A 14,436-nucleotide genomic window follows, 5' to 3' on the forward strand; every position below is an offset into this window, starting at 1 on the left:
AAAAACAAAAAGAATCAGTCTGCCAAACACCAAAGATTAACTATATGACTTACACTAAACTTCTGGTAACAAATTCTCCGATCATCTTTAACGGTTTCCGGGCCGGAAAGCAATCTGAAAAATAATTACCGCCCAATTATTAATTGAAATATCGATAATAATCCTACAAACACACAATAAATTCTAGGAAAAATACAGGGATTTGAAATCAACCTGTAATTAATGAACTGATCTGCTTCTTGAAAGATCAAACGGCTGAAGAGGCAACCATTTGATGGATTCAAGAAGCTGCGTTTCAGATGAAAACACGCACACGCACACGCACACGCACACAAAGAAATACAAATTACAATCAAGAAAACCAAGAAAATAATGGTTTAATAGAGGCATTAAGAGGAATTTAAGTTTATTATAATTACCTTAATGCAGAAGGAAGGATCTTTGAATTCTGGGATATTTTGGGAAATGAAATAAAACTCGAGAAACTTGAGATGGGAGAAATGGAAGGAGTTGTGTATAAGAATTTATGACGAACGTGCGTGAGTGTTTGTATTTATATTGGCAGCGATTAGGAGTTGAATAAAGTAAAAAAAAAAAAAAAATCAGTTTAAAATTCTGGGATTTGGATTTCTTGCTACAGACGCCTTCGCATTATTTTACACGTAATTCAAGTGTAGTGGTTATCTGGAGACTTGGAATTCTTCATATTGGTTTACCGGTTTGACAGTTATTTTTCATTTTGATAAGTGTATTTTTGTTATTACACTGCAATTTTTCCATTTTGGAAGTAATGAATGAGTCAAAGCTATTGTTTCAATTAAAATCTATATTTTAATTTAACTCAAAATTAATAATTAATTTTAAACACATATTTCATAAATCCTTTAACTTTTTAATTACACATTTTATCGATTTTTATCAAAATTTACTAAAAACCTAATTTTAATCCCCACCAAATGGGGAGTTAACTATATTCTAGCTACAATTTTTGTTTATTGCATCCAAGGATGTCAACGAGTAGAGTTAAGCCAACTCACGAATCGAAGTTCTAAGCTCGGGCTCGGCTCGACTTGGATTTTGTTTGGTGTATTTTTATTATTTTTTTAATAAAAAGGCAGCCAATTAGTTGCTGCCAAACAAGGCAGCGTATTGCCGCCATTAATTTGATTATTATTATTATTATTATTATTATTATTATTATTATTATTATTATTATTATTATTATTTTATAATATATGCTTGGTTCTCTCGAGCCGACGAGCCACACGGGTCGGCTCGGACTTTGTTCGGCACCTAAAAAAGGGGCTCGGCCCGAGCTTCGGCTCAATTCTCCCGAGCCTTGAGTCGGGCGAACTCAAGCTTTTTTCGAGTCGAGCCGACGAGCCCAATTGCCATATCTAATTACACCATATTCTAATTTTATTAAGGGTCTTCAGTTTTTGCTAATAATTTTCATTTACGTTCTCAACTTCGTTCATTACATTTTTATAATTAAAATTCCATTAAGTTGTACATCATATTGTCGATGACAATCTTTTTAAGTCATTTGAACAAATTTTTTGGACAGAAATCATCATTAGAAACAATATCGGTTAATTAATGAAAGATTGAATGTAAAAATATGGCTAACAAAAGTTCAAAACAAAACTGTAATAATGAGCTTAGGCTTAGAACTTTCAATGTAATTAAAACTAAAAAGTAAAATGCAAATGAAACTACCCAAAATAATGACATGTGACACTTGTCATGTCCCTTATTTGCTAGGATTTTCATACTTTCTCTTATTGTTATTGTCTTTTAAGTTTCAACCCTCAATTGTAAAGGAATAGATTGTGATGACGTCTCTTCACTATTGCAAATGCCCTTTTCAAAATATTGAGAGGTGGGATAAGAAAAAATGGATTTTTCATAATGAAATTGAAATGTTCTAGAATAGAATACCCCAAGTTTGACCTTAGTATTGGCCAATAACATTCTTCGGGCAGTAACTAGTAAGGAAGGTTCCATCTAGTATTAAATTAATTTTTATTTCAACTAGAGTTTAGAAATGTAAATTTTCCGCTGCAATTATTGAAGCATTCAAATATTAAAACTCGTTTGGTTGACCATAAATGGATTCTTCTTCTTGCTATAATTTTAATTTATTTGCCTTTCAAAGGTAAATAAACGTGTGCACGTTGAAACTCCATTGATAATTACATTAATCAGGACATTGAAAAAAGATTATTTTAAGAATATTTGAATAATCTACGTTCACGCATTTGACCTATAAGCCACTATTTGATCTTATTTTTAAAATTTATTTTCTACGACACCTCTCATGAGATTCATCATTTTTATCAACTTTTTGATAATATATTTTGTCAACATTTTTAACATTTTCAATACCTATAATATAAATTTGCATTTCAATTTTAAAGTATATGTTAGATATTTATACAATATATATACTATGTGAAAGAAGGAAATAATTTAAATGAAGTGTTCAATTGGTGGGAGGTGTGGAATTTGTGCAAAAGGTCGGAGTTTGGGTCACATCCCATTCGATAATCAAAAAGTCTTTGATTAGATTTTTGGACTTCCTTTATTAAAATATTTTTTATTTTTTAATAAATTTTGAAATTATTTAATGAGTCAAACTAACCAGTATAATATAATCGTTTTTCAATAACCCATTACCCACAAGCCATTAAAAATTGTTAATATTTCTGGATCATAACGGAGAGTGTTATATCTATTCCGCCCATATAAATACAGATCTGATTTTGAAAAAATTACATAAAAAAATGAAATCATCATTTTTATATTTTGTAATTTTTCATACTTGAGTTCCATATATATATATTTTCCAAAGTACACTTGAGAGTTCTTAAATTATTCATAATTGCCATACAAATGGTTTGTTTGATCGTTGTATTATGTGAGTGATTGTTCACATAGGTCGTAGTAATTAACAACAGATAATTTCACTTTAGAGTATCGTACTATCGCGAAACTCGATCAGTCAACAAGTATTATTTTTTGCATTTTACTGTTCTGCAAGTTATTGTAACTAATTATTTTTCCAACAGTGTAATCACTCTTCATTCAATCCAAAAGGCACAAGGAAACAACTAATCTATTTTTCAAAAAAATAAAAGGGTTTAATATTCCGTTTTAAAACAAATAGCACGAAAGTAACACCCTTGTTATCTTACGTTTTGCATGTTCAATGACAATGTACAGGTATTATTTTTTAATTCTTCTATTTGATATATAATATTGAGTGTGTTATATTTATTTGCTGAATAAAAAAAATAAGAAAAGACCAAAATTTTATGGTACAACTACTACCGTCTACCGCTTCAAGTACATTAATTCACCATTACAATTAGTGTACTCAACCTTTAGCACCAGATCACACTGGATTATGATTATTTTTATTTATTTTTCATAAATAAAAAAAAACATAAATAATTTTTGACACTGATGTTGAACAAGAATAAAATAGGGAGGAGTTTAATAAATGTTGAATATACACTTTTTGAAATATCTGCCCCATTTTATAATGTTAACTTTGTGGATGATAATACTCGTAACGATTTTGCTGGCTGTACAGGCCCTATGAACACAGAGTCTGTATAGGCCAGACTGAATACAAGGGGGTAGGTAATTTTTTTTTTTTAAAAATAATCCCCCACCCCCTCACACAGCATGTGAGGGGGCCTGTACAGGCCCTGTGAACGCAGGGCCTGTACATTAGGCTTTTTTCTACTTGTAAAGTAGTGATTGTCACATGGAGTAGTTATGTTAGGTAAACCTTAAACCAAATAATGGCATCGAGTGATTGGAATAAGTAAGTTTGTTTTGTTTAAAATACTTTGGTCAATATCATATAGCTCTATTCAAAGTCATTGCAAAATAAAGCATAAACAACTGGATTACGAAATAGTAACCCCCGCAAAAGGACGATTAATTTGTTAGAATCTGTTAAAAGGATATCGTAAATTATGCAAAGAACTAATTCTATTAATTCGATGCCAAGAGGGACAAGTCATGTCGTGATCCACCAAACTATATATTTATGGAGCTACTGAAACTTCATTGGGTCTTTAGATTTAGGTAAAATATATCGACTGTCTGTTAAAAACACAAATATTTTAAAATAATATGTTTTCGTAGCAAGCGATTGAAATTCGAAAGTTATCTTCTCATCATAAACATGTTATTGCATCATTGTCAGGGAGGACATCAAGCCTAGATGTGGAATCTATTTGTTGTTTTATTTATAACATTTTCAGATGAAATAATTAATAAAAATGTTAAAAAAAATTTCTCCCCCCCCCCCCCCACCCCCCCAAAAAAAAAATTTATTGGTCTTTTTTTGTGGAATTTACACCCAATACATTCTTTTTAATACATATTCATATTTTACTATAAAATATTTTTTATACCTAAAATACTACATTTTATTATATAGTAAAAATGGTAACTAAAAAACTTACACCTCTCATCATTAGTTTATTCAAGGGCTATAATCTCTCCGATTACGGCACATCACTCCCAGTTTTATTGCCAAAATCCCTAAATCATAGCATTACTCTTTGAAGAAAATGCCCAAAATTAGTCTCCTTAAATCGATTTCCTCCATTTCATCACGTTTATAGCTTTCTTCATCCTCGAATCCTATTTTTATTTCATAAATCGTGACAAGAAATTGAAATCCATACTGAAATTTTGCGTTTCATGATTTTTTTTTTTTATGGATACGTAATTTCTAATAGTGGTGACAACACTTAGAGTCCTGACTGAAAATTCTTTTGGCAAAACAAGTTAAGCTACAATCAATGTAAGATTATATATCCATCCAAATAAGATCAGTCGAAATTCAATAATGGACCTCAGTCAACTTTTCAAGCAATGGTTAGTTTGCATTGATACTCTCCCAATTTTGCTAAGTTCATTGCACCCCCTTACAAACGACTCGAATGAATTTGAAGAAGATAGCATTAGTCCTCAAACAACCAATTTTACTGAGGTCTTCAGTATTAATAGAAATTAAGCAAGGTGAGTTGAGGAATAAAGCTGGGAGAAGTTCTTCCAAATAATTGAAGGAAACTGAATTCAAATTGTACAAAATCTCTCTTTTAACAACAAACTTGGGTGTGTCACAAATGATAGAAGATTTTCAAGTATCAGAATGTTGATTATTGGTAAAATCAACGAATTATAACAGCAAGAAAAATATTAGCTCATGCAGCACATCATCATGCACTTCAAGAGCAGTTGGATCTTCTTTGGATGTATTAAGTGTTTCATCAAATTGCTACAGCCTCTTCTGCACATAAAAGAATTACTAATCTAAGCTTACTAATCTAATATAACTGTCATCCAGAAAAAGCAGGTTCAGCAAATTTAGCCTGGCTGGAATTGCATATTTGTCTGTTTCACAATTGTCGTGTACTACAATGTATCACTAGTCAAAACACCACTATAAATGAAACAACAAAATTGTTGTGGTGAAAGCTCATTAGATCTGAATTTGGTGCAAAATAAGTTTTGCTAAAAGCTGGTTAATAGATAGTGGCCGGGGAGAGGGAGTAAAAGAGAGATCAATAATGATGAAAAAAAGGAATATTCCACATAATTAATTGAGAAAAACCCTATTAGGTATTACATATTTCAGCAAGATCAGCTAACTGTACACCATCCATAAAGAGAGGGGTGGAGGAAGAGAGAGAGATGAAATTTATCTTGTCCTTCCTGGCTACATATGGTAAGACGTATGTATGCTCACAAGCTCTAAAGCTCGGTCAGGTACATTGGTAATTTCACGGACGCCTTGTCGTATCACCCATAACCTCCTCTAATGCATGCTCAAGAGCTCTTCATACCTTCATGTATCTCCACGCCAATCCGTATGTCATGGACATATCATGCATAATGTCAACTAGGGTGTAAATTGTATTGTTTGAAGTGTATTTGTGCTTTACAAATTCAGCATATAACTGTTGGGAATCTACTTATCATGTACAGTGAAAAATTAAAACATATTTCAATTCCCGTCAGAATTCATCTTTGTTTTAGATAGAAATTGTGATGAAGATGTACCTTTTGTAGATCTGCAAACTTCTTTGCCATATCTTTGTTACAGCAACTTGGATTAGTCTCCCACAGCTGTCCAATTGTCCAGCCTCTAATAGTGATCCACACAGAGAACAAGATTGTAGTATTAGGATTTGTTTTATGCTAGCAAGAATAATGAAAAATGTCTGTAATTTTGAAAACCCTAATCATATTTATATAAGTCTGAACGGGCTTGGCCTGATTCGGTCCAACATTTAATTAACCCATTTAATTAAATTCAGTCCGTGAATTAATTAATCCAATTAATCAATGCAAGCCTATAAATAAGCAACTCAATTAATTAATTTATCCAACACTTGTTAAATTAATTAATTGACAAATCACAATCTTCAAGTTCTCCTTTTGTGTGCGACCCATCAGGTTCCCGATCACGATACCTAACGACGTGAAATATTATTTTGATCTAATCAAAATTGATAAATTAAAACACCCTTTTAATTTATCACCAATTCACACTCGTCGTCCCAAATTGACATCTAACAATGTGTCAGGGCAATACATGTGATGAGAAATGTCACGTGGTATGATAAAACCAAACTCATTTGTTTACCGTAAAACTATAATCCCTTCGTCAATACAATCCGATCAATTACAAGATATGGAAGTGTGTCAATCTCGATTATCGATCATATCTTTCACTCCACTATTAAGTTAATATAAGTCGAAAACTCATTTTCGACTTATGAGTACACCTTAACCAAGAATTTCGTTATCGACTTAATCGAATGAAATATAGATCATAATCTCTTACTATCTAAGAGTGACGAATCTTCTATTGGTCATTCACAACCTTTTTACGATTCTTGACATACCCGAACGATGCCATATTAGAGGCCCTTGGCAGAGCAACATCCAACATCGTCAAAGCATGACCGTCCTCATATAAGGTACTATGACGACCTCAAGTCAAAAGGACCAATCCCACTACCGAACGTTAGAGATTAACCACTGACACTCAGATAGTTATTAATGTGGAATCTCTCGGCAGGTCTCCAATGTTTTGTTCTATAACAAAACATCCACATGTTTATTTAAGTGTTACCACACTTTAGCTTATGAGATCAGCTACTTACTTCACAAGTAAGAAATGACACACGTGATGGTCTATCCATAATAACGATATCTGTATCTCGTTATTACTTACAACCACGAACAATTTAAGATTCAATCATATATAATTTATATTTCACAATCACAATTCCTTGTGATTAACAAATTACGAAAATTTGAATCTACGGACTCTATTATTTAATTTAATTGTCTATTAATTAAATAATAAATCTGCCATTAAATTGCATTAATTATATATCAAAAGTACTTATGTCCAAAGTTGATTAGACACAGGACATAACACTTACAATAACTGCATCCTATTCACAGCTATGACCATGGTGGATATAACAAACTTTGAACAAATCAGCTCACCTCATCTTCAACACTCTAAATTTCCACTTGCAACCTTCAACTTGACAATTGAGCACATACGCCCTATTTTCAGATTTGTACATACTGATTTGGAAGTTGTTTTGTATGGCATAGAGTGCATAGACCTCTTCATCAAGTTTTCATCCCGAAAAATCTTATTCACAACAATACAATCTTTTTGAGTTCTTGATACTGTACCATAATTATATTCCTCTAACTCTTCATCTATTAGCGACTATGATATTTGCACGCTAGAGGCAAAGTCATGTATTGTTGGGATTGTGAAAGGCGATTGCCTCAAAACGTTAGACATTCATGTATTTTCCAATTCATCAGCAACTGGTGAATATGAGCTATCCAAATGAAGGTCACATTCAACAGGATTGTGGTTCAACAATTCTTCAAATTCAACACGTAGTGCATAAGCAGTTAAAAGAGGATCCTTCGTCTTTAACTCAATGTAAAAAATGAGTGATAAGTCATTTGTAATTCTAATCAGGGACAGGTTTCCATCTACTTCATATTCCGTTTTCAAGCTACCAATTCAGCAATCAATCTTCATCTTGATGGAGATCATATCAACTAGACCCAAGTACTTGCATCCAATGGGTCTGAGCATTCTAAAAGCACTTGATTTGAATGTTATGAAGACATTCACTGAGTCCACTACTGCATCAAGACAAAAAATAAAATATATATCACCATTTGATTAGACTACAGGTACTTAGCTCCATCAAAGTATCAATATCTATTACCTCATATATCTGTTATGTATTGTATCAACATTTTTGTTTTTTTACGCTATCACCTACATCATTAAATGAGTCGGGCCGAGCCGGCTTGCGAGCCTAAAATTTCGGCTCGGGCTCGGACTCGGCCCGGTTAAAATGGCCGAGCTTTTTTACGGGCTCGAGCTTTTGCTCGGGCTTTTTCCGGGTCAAGCCGGGCAGGCTCGTTTTCTCTCCCCTTTTTTTTTCCCCTAATTTTTTCCTTAAACTGCTGCCTTTAATTGAAGGCAACAGTTTTGCTGCCTTCAAGCCTTAATTTTTAATTTATTTTTATTATTATTTTTTTTTAATAAAAAACTTGCGAGCTCATGGGCTGGCTCTAGCAAAGCCCGTGTCTCCAAAATGGGGATCGAGCCCTGAGCCGAGCCACGGGTGACCCGAGCCGGCGAGCCCGATTGCCATCCCTAACAACACGCATTTTATATCAACGTTCCCAACACATTCCACATAGATTGATATCATATATTTCTCAGCTGACAAGCCCATACCATACGATATAACAAAGATAGAAACACAATCACCTGTATCAGACACGGGCAATTGTGTTATATGAGTGGATGATGATAAATCAGAAAATAAAACAATTACATGTTTATCACTTGTAAATCAATACATCACAACCATAGAGAACAAGCAGTCAAAAATATTTTTTCCGACAATTCCAAATTCAAAATACTTATCAAAAAATAGGAAAATAAAGACCTAATGAAGAGATTAAGTTATTCAGAAATGAAGAACAACTGTGTTATATTGATCGTTAATCATATTCATTTTTAGTGGTGGTATGGTCATACAAATTTACAACACAGTTCCGAGTACAACAAAGTACATATTTAGATTTTACATAATTCACATCCATAAATCAGTCAAATTTCATATGGTGATTTAAGTGTGTGTTCATAAAATTACATCAGTTAAACTCAGCAGATAACGAAAATTATGCTATTGGACGTAAACCACATGAATTCCAAATGGACCCCAAAAAAATTGATTTCAGAAACGGGAATACAATGGATTATCTGAAGTTTCAGCCCACAGGTTAGATTAGAACTTGCTGGCGTTGCTCATCCAGGCCGTTGGGCATGGCTCGGGTGGACTATGGGCCACAAAAGTAGGGACTGGGCTTTTTCATTAGTATTAAATTCTGTGTACAGAGCTGAGCTTCACAGGGGTTTTACCGATCCCTCACTGTAAGGGTCGGTCCCACATAAAAAAAGCCGGGGCCCGCAAGTGTGAGGGTCTGGCAGGGGTCTATATGTGTAGCAGCTCTCTAACATGCTTAGACCCCAATCTATTTTTACACCTCTAACTGCATGCTTGTGAGTTTTTTTCCACCAATTTTAGGTAGCAACTTTTATGAGAGGTTAGAAAAATTGGTGATTTTTAGATTTTTGAGCACTGATTTTAAAAAGCACCCAAAATCAATGTAAATACGTATTCCTCAACATTCCAACTCGTTGATTTTTTCCCTTTTTCGGTTTTTTTCAACTTTGACCTCAATAAAACAATTATTTTCAACCCACACACACACACACACACACACACACACACACACATATATATATATATATAAAATAACTTGTAAATAAAATACAATGATTAAAAATTTATTTATAAGCAAAAACAAAATTACTTATAAAATAAAAAAAAATATTTTTATATAAGAATTACTTTATGAGTAAAAAGTTTCATACAATAAATTATAAATTGAAAATTTCACCAAGGACATATAAATATTTTCATATTTTTAAAAAACTTTCATAACCGCTAAATAATTAACTTACAAACATGAGTTGGAGGATTTTGTTTTATTTTTACCAATTTTAACCTTTTGGATGGTACCATTTATTAGAATTTATAAAAACTAGCGCTCGTTAGTTTTTTAGATCACTGATTTTGGGTGGTTTTTAATTCGAAACGTACGTACTTTATAATACACCAAAGTGGTGGTTTCTGTCATTCTTCAAATTTCCTTCTAATTTTATCCTCTATAAAGCTATTATTTCAACCCCAATATTTTTTTTAAAAAAACTACCTTGTAAATAAAAATACATTAATTAAATAATATTATGTGCAAAAAGTTACTGATAAGATTACTCACTTTTATGTAAAATAATTGCTTATAAAGTTTTTTTTTTAAATTACTATTAATAAGAGAAAATTCACTTATGTGCAAAAAAAAAAAGGTTTATAAGTAAAAAATTAACTTATAAATTAGGGATGCCCTTGATAGAATTATTTCCTGTGCTAGTGTTGAAGACGATAGAGTAATAAATTAATTATAAATAAATATTTCACTTTTATGTTAAAAATTAAGTTACGTAAAAAATTACTCATAAGTAAAATATCACTTATTAGTAAAAAATTTCACACAAAAATTATAATTTTAAATTTCCATTAAGGGGCATATGTTTAATTTTAGGGAAATTTGTAGTCAAGGTACCAAACTTTTCGTTTATTAGCAGACTTTGCCCAAACCTTTAGTTTGTGCCACCGTGAGTATCAAAACCTTAAAAAATTTGCAGTTCAAGTCCAGATTGACTGTTTCCGTTAGTTTGGCCCCAAAACTGTTAGTTGACCTTGAAAATTAAACAATCTAATAATTTTAGCCAATTAAGGCAATGGTAAAATTGTAACTTTATAATTTTAATATAAAAAATTATTAAAAAAGGAAAATAAAAAAATAAAAACCCCATCTCCTCCTCCAAAAGGGGTACTTTTAAAATTGAACTGATCAAATCATCTAAATTCCACATTGACTTTTCAATAAAGGGATATTATAAAAATGGTCTATCCAATGTTAAAAGACAAAAATACCCTTAAATACATTATACAATTACAAAAGTTGGTTTTTTAAAAGACATCAATACCCTTTCACTTAACAAATAAAAACCAAACACTTCATACTTTTCTTATATGTTTACATCAACACAGATAAATAAAACACTCTCATCCTTCATCTGCTTCAACCGCAGAAACTGAAATATTTATCGAAATCGGAAGTCGAAAAATTTGTGGACATCAATCTCGTCGGTTCGATAAGTTTATATACGCAAATTTAATCTTTTTTTCGTTAAATTATTGTATGTTTAAATCGATAAATTGTATTTCGACATTTAATGATTAGTAGATAAAAAAATTTAATAGATCTGTAATTTTTTAAGAATTTGACTAGAAAAAATTCATCTGCATAAATGTCTGCGCCGATGAATCGACTGTTTGACCGACTGTTAAACAGCCGGCAAACAGTCAACCAAACAGCAGACTGTTTTAGCCGACTATTAGGCCGACTGTTTGACCGGCTGTTTTCTTTTTTCCCTCTTTTTTGAATTATTTTTATTGCTATTGATATTTTTCTTGTAATTAAAAATTCTGTTTCGACATGCAGATATGGTAGTAGTCTCAGTTTGTTATTTTGGTAATTTTGAATTGGACGAAAGAGATCAATGGGTATGAAAATGGACAAGTGCTAAACGTGGTAGTATCGCAATTTCCATATCATCAGGTACATCGTATGCAAAACTCTATAATGATTTACAGAACAAGTTGAATGTTGATTATTCTCAGTACAACATGAAATTGAAATTTAAATTCAGCGAGCATGCATCAGTTCCGATTCCACCTATAATGATTTCTTCTGTTGATGAAGTGAATTATCTGATTAAATTGAACAATAAGCACACGACTCCTCTTTGCGTGACTTTAGTAAGGAAGGATGTCATCGAAAATGAACAAGTAGACTCGGGAGGTGGGTATCATAATGCTAATGATTTTTGGGATATGGTGGAGATAGCTCATGAAAATGGTGTGGTTATTCCAGAGATAGTTGCACACAGAATCCCCTCTGTTGCTCATGACAACGAGAATGAAAATGCAAATACTTTTACAAACGAGGACTTGATTGTTTTATCCCGGCAGAGACATGAGTGGGGTGGGACCTCGGGGGCTAGATCGAGTAGACCGTCCTCTAACTCCTCATGTGTGGTTCCTGATAATAAGGATTTGTATTTCGAGAAACTGTTTGAAACGAAGAATGATTTGCAAGAAGCCGTGCACCTAATTATACTGAAATACAACTTTGAGTTTAGAGTGAAAAAATTGAATAGGTCATTGTTAACGCTATCGTGCGTAGATGATAGTTGCAGTTGGCATTTGCGAGCATACTTGTGAAGTGGGAGTTTGTCACAATAATCACAGGCAAGCCCGGACTTGGTTTATTAGTTGACAAATAATTCAGGATCCACGGACAATCTACAGACCATCGGACATCATTAACGATGTTCGTCGAGAGTACAGAGTAGTAATGAGCTACCAGAAGGCCTGGAAGGCCAAAGAATGCGCGTTGGAGGATTTAATGGGCTCAGTAGAGGAAAGCTATGCTAAATTGGTCAGGTATTGCCATAACATGGAGAAAACTAATCCTGACTCGATATTTTTATTGAGACGGAGGTCGACAACTGCTTTAAATTCTTCTTTATGGCTCTTGGACAATGCATTCGGGGATTTCAAAATGCTATGCGACCCCTAATTCTAGTCGACAGTACAACTCTGAAATCCAAATACCGAGACAAGTTGATTATTGCTACATGTCAAGATGCCAATATTCAAATTTACCCTCTTGCATTCAGCATAGTTGATAACGAGAATGATCTGTCGATGCATTAGTTATTCACAAAGTTCAGGGAAGTAATCGGAGAATTTGAGGACCTTGCATTTGTCAACAATCGGGGACAGTCTATAATAAATGGTATTGCTGAAGTTTTTCCCGATGCACATCATGGGTATTGCATGTACCATATACAAGGCAACTTGAAGATCAGGTATTGGGGCAAAGACATCGTTTCATTGTTTAGGAGAGCGGACGAAGCTTACAGTATTGAAGAGTGTAATAGGTACATGGTTGAAATAAGAAGTAAATCACTCCCGTTATGGGACTATCTAACGAAAATGGGGATTGAACATTGGGCGCGCTCATATTTTTCAGGACGTCAATACAAATTGATGACGTTAAACAACGCGGAGTCTCTCAATGTATTATTTAAGAGGGATTGAGAGTTACCCATTCTCGCACTGATTGAGAATATCCGTACGAAGCTGCAGCAGTGATTTCACGATCGACGTACAAAATCACATAATTGCACAAGCGTGCTAGCCCCAGCATAAGAGGTAAAGCTCTTCAAGGCTGCAGAGGCTGCGAAAAAGTTAAATGTCGAACCACTGGACGAGTCGCGCTTCTCTGTGGAATGTGCACGTCATACGGCATACATGGTAGATTTAACTGATGGAACATGCACTTATAAACAATTTCAGTTAAAGAGTTTTTCATGTGAGCATACAGTTGCGGTGGCTATGTATCGAGAATTTATAGCGAGAACATTGTGCTCTCCTTATTACACTGTTGAAAACTAGAGAGCTGCATATGTTGAAACCATATTTTCGCTTCCAAACGAAGTCGAGTGGGAAGTTCCCGATTATATTCGCCCGTTTAATACATTGTCGCCACCTCTCATGAACCATATGATTCTGGACGTCCAAGTACTTCAAGAATACCATCTATTGGAGAGTTTCCCCGACCACGTAGGTGTAGCAGGTGCAAATCAGTAGGACATACTCACCAATTTTGTAAAAGTTAAGTTCCTCTAAATGACAGTTTAAGCATTGTGTATTTACATTGAAATGAATAGTATTTACATGAATAATTACAATCAATTGCGAAAAAGAGTTACAAATAATCCCAAAAAATAATTACAAATATTAATTACAAAAAATATTTACAAATAATTTATGGATCACAATTAAATTTGTATAAATCACACGCTAACTTATTTCGCCAATTCTGTATCCATAACTGGTTGATTCCATTAACGTTATGTGCTATGCTAAAAAATTCTATGTATTTGATTGCGAAAATTTCACAGTCGCCCTTGCGAATGAACAAATATGTGTTAGTTTGGTTCCAATTATGTACAAACTGATTACTAAATTAAAAAATAAAAAAAGATTACAAAGACTTACGATATAGACTGTTTCGCCGTCGTCGTGTCCCGCACGATGGCTAGTTTGTCATCCACAGTCAAACCCGCATGTCTAGCCATTA

General features: G+C 33.3%; 1 long non-coding RNA gene across 1 annotated transcript; it reads right to left on the minus strand.

Annotated features, from left to right (window-relative positions):
* Positions 1–28: 28 nt before the first annotated feature.
* Positions 29–596, minus strand: LOC111403982. Its single transcript, XR_002704605.1, has 3 exons — positions 420–596; positions 214–288; positions 29–114 (listed from the first exon to the last, which is right to left on the minus strand). It is a non-coding gene; the product is annotated as an uncharacterized LOC111403982 (long non-coding RNA).
* Between the last annotated feature and the right edge of the window lie 13,840 nt (positions 597–14,436).

Source organism: Olea europaea, chromosome 11 (assembly GCF_002742605.1).
Source record: "Olea europaea var. sylvestris chromosome 11, O_europaea_v1, whole genome shotgun sequence".
Lineage (NCBI taxonomy): Eukaryota > Viridiplantae > Streptophyta > Magnoliopsida > Lamiales > Oleaceae > Olea > Olea europaea.